Genomic DNA, 4,066 nt, shown 5'->3' with positions numbered 1-4,066 from the left:
TGGAAAACACAGCACTAATTTTGAAAACTGTACCATCGAATAGCACTAATTCAGCACTAAATTTTGGTGCTATAGCGGATTTTGGTGCTGGTGTTGAACCCGCTACGTGAAGTTAGCGGAGAAAGGTAAGCCCCCCTGTAACTTTTGACTGACTACAGCACTAATTTTGAAAATAGTTCCGTTGATTAGCACTAATTGAGCACTAAATAGTGGCGGTATAGCGGAAATTAGTGCTCACATTTTTCCGCTAACTTCACGGACCTGACATAATCTTGAATTTTTTCACAGGTAATTAACTAAAAGACTTGATATAATATTTCAAAGAATCGGCATCTCTAATTTAGAAATTAGTGGCAATAATCAACGTAATATTATATTATTGTATTTGTTTACTTGCGAATTTCGCTGAGATTAATGACATATTAATATACTATCGTAGTTTATTTCTTGATTTAACTCTGTGGTGCACATAAAGAGGTACATCTATGAGGTGTCTTTTGACACCTCTATTAAAACAAGTGATGACTAGTACATTTTCTGGGAGGTTATATAGTTATGAGATGGTTTAACTATTGTAATATTATGAATGTTATTATTTATTAATGTCACAAAATTGATTGAAACATTTTTTTTTAATTGGAATACCTAGGTATTTGGTATAATAAATTGTCGTCTTTAAACATTTTGAGTTGAGATAAAATGAGTGTGTGCCACTGATTTAACTCATAAATATATTAAAATAACTATACGCAGCACAATATAGGTACCAAAATTAGTTTTTTTAATCATATTCATATTTTTAAAGTCAAAATCACAATGTATGACCATTAAAAGATTTCTTAAGTTTCGACAAATTAGTGAAAGTATGAATTAATATCAATCAATGTTAACATACAATCTCCAATTAATATGGATCCTATTTCGTTGATGCAAATATCATTATGTTGCAGAGAGGTTGCATAATGGTTATAGTACCTCCGCAAATGACCATTCATTCGTGTGATCACTGATCAAGTCTTTTCAATTAGGACCTCTCAATATTGCTCCCATCAAAACTCAATTTAGGTTTGCCATTTATATGAAACTGTGTTCGATTGATCCACATTCCCTCAAAAAGTAATCATTTGAATGATATCCTTTGTAGTATATTGGAATACAGAGCACTCGCCATGGAGTACTCCATAGTTACTTATTTGCAGTTTCACCTACGAACGAAAAAGTTTCACCAACCCACGTTCTGAATGTTATAACAAGGTATTAACTGTGAAAATATCATTTATTGGTAAGGTTATAGGGAAAATTAAAAACCAAAGAATTTAGAAATAACCACACAGTAGCAATTTTTAAATGTTTAATAAATTACCTGCTTCAAAAAAATATATATATACACCATATAGTATAAGTAAAGACAAAATGATTTGTACAAAATATTATTAAAGTCGAAACGACGATCCATCTTTTCTAACGTGACATTTACTAACTATTGCGATGTAGTCCATAAAGAAACCAATTAATTGATTAATTATAGGAACTACCTTTCAGAAATAAAATTAATTTTGTTTAAATAAGTATTATTTATTTTTAGTTATATAAACTTAAAGATTGAACAATTGAACAAATATCACAAAAATCAGCAATTAAACTTTATTAATACAATGCATTTAAGTATGTGTCCTTAAATTCATTAACTAATATTTTTAATATTTAAATAAAATTAATATTTTTCATCCAAATTTACAAATAATCACACATAATATCATAATCTAACTAGAAAAAGATTGTAAAGAGAAGTAAAACTTTCAATCATAATTTATTTATTATTTTTTTTTTTTGTAGTCCAAAATATTGAAACCCATATTTTTACGCCATAGATACAGAACTTTGTATACCCAATATTATTTTCAAAAATTTGGGTTTTTAGATTTATAGAATACTAAAGGAGTCACGCCCTATCCAATCCAAATATTCACCACTACAATAATTTATAACTGAGTGATGAAATAACATCAACAAAGTACGTCATTCACTAAAGTGTTATATAAAAATATTCGTGAACAATTGTATTTAGAATACAAAATCACACAACTGACTCAGTTTTAATGTATGTTACCTCAATATTCACTTCAAACGTAAAATATACCTAACGTAATATTATAGCACCAAGACAAACAGAATTATGCGTATGGTTGTATCCCTTACACTTTTGAGCTTGTTGAAATAATTGAAATAAATAAAAAGTAATCCGTAACTGTCAATATAAATCAAGGGTCACATGCAATAGTTAGATAGGATCCACAATATTTATTAATATAGGCAAAAACCAATCGGAAAATTTCCGATTTCCCGGCGGCCCTATACAACCCAGCTCACAATTCTTAAGACCGTACACAATCCAGTAGTTATTGTCAGAAAGGTCCATGGCGCAAGGCGCCAACTTCACTGCCCAATCGGATTGCAAAAACAAATTTACATATTCATATTACGTTTTATTTATAAATATAATATTGTTCAGGCACATAAACGATGTATAGCGAAAGTAAATATTTATCAAGCTTAAAAATTCAACGGTGAGCTGTTTTCAAGTTTAATACAAATTAAAATTGAAGTCTAGGTAGCACTTCAACATAATCGATGGTATTTATTAAAATTCAAAACCGTTAATGATTTTGTGCAAAAAGAAAATATATATTAAAAACTTTGTAGAGCTCCTTAAATTCTATGAAAACTAAAGTTGTTTGAAATATCTCGCTTCTTCAAACTTTTTAGTTTAATAGTTGATCGGCTTGACTCATGGGTGTCGAGTAAAAATGAAGAAAAAACGCTAATTAAAACGTTGGTACTGAAATAACTTACTGGGCTGATAAAAACAAAATAAAATGCCATATTTTAATTATTTAACTAGATTTTTATAAGCAAAAAATAAAAAAAAAAGGAAGTTGCAGCTGTAAGTAAATGTGGGGTGTTTCTCGTCATTGAGTATGACGTAATAACTAATAAGTAGAACTGTGTTATAGATGTGTTAAATACAAATTCTATACTGAATCATTGCAAACCGAAAATGATTAAAAACGTGATTTTCTGATCGGTCTATATTTATATGGATATTTTATAATGCATATTATAATATTTATATTACTAATAGTAGTTTATTTTTCTATTATTAATACTGACTATATAGTAGGTTGAACTGATTTAAAAAATAAATCACTTACCTACCTATGTAATAATATATCATAATTATTATAATATCACTAGCTATCACTATTTTTTTTGAATATCGCTATAAGAAAAACGTTTTATTAGAAAATTATTTTTTAACATTTTCAAGCCCTTAGTATTAAAATTGAATATTTTATGAATTAATTAAAAATAATTTCCAAATAAGTTTTTCCGAAATCTTTTTTCCCTGTTATTCAGAAAAATACCACAAACTTGTACTTTTGCCCACCAAAACATTAAAGATTTTAATTTGTCATATTATAAGGCATGTCCTTGAACTTCTATGTTCATGAACTTAACTAATGTAATAACTAAGTGTAACATCATCATTCCCTTCATATTGGATGCTGGCTTTGTTATATAATATTAAAATGTAATGTATTATGTTGAATCGTGTATAATTGTAAATGTTGAGCTATCATAGTATATACTAATAGCTAATAAAAAAAAAAAAAACATCATCATTCAAATTGACATTAGATATTTTATTACCTACCTATTTCTAAATAAAATAAGTATAGGTAAATATTTTGTTACTAATATTATAATACATCGAACAATAAATTACTTAAATCAGCAAGGAGCCTTATTTAATTGAAAAATTTAAAGTTAAATTTAACAGTGATTATCAAAAAAAAAAACATTTTTATAATAAATTAAGACAATACCATATTTACTTAACTATTGTATAAAATAAAAGATTTTTTCGAAGTAACACAGTTTATCCAACAGCTAGTTTGAACACATTTTCACAAGCCCGTTGTTCATTTACATCGAATTGATAATATGGTTACTAAAATATAGAAAAGTCTATAAATCTAATACCTAGTACGATTTTAAATTTATA

The sequence above is a fragment of the Myzus persicae genome, unplaced genomic scaffold (genome assembly GCF_001856785.1).
Source record: "Myzus persicae strain clone G006 unplaced genomic scaffold, MPER_G0061.0, whole genome shotgun sequence".
In the NCBI taxonomy this organism is placed as follows: domain Eukaryota; kingdom Metazoa; phylum Arthropoda; class Insecta; order Hemiptera; family Aphididae; genus Myzus; species Myzus persicae.
This window is presented reverse-complemented; position numbering follows the sequence as displayed.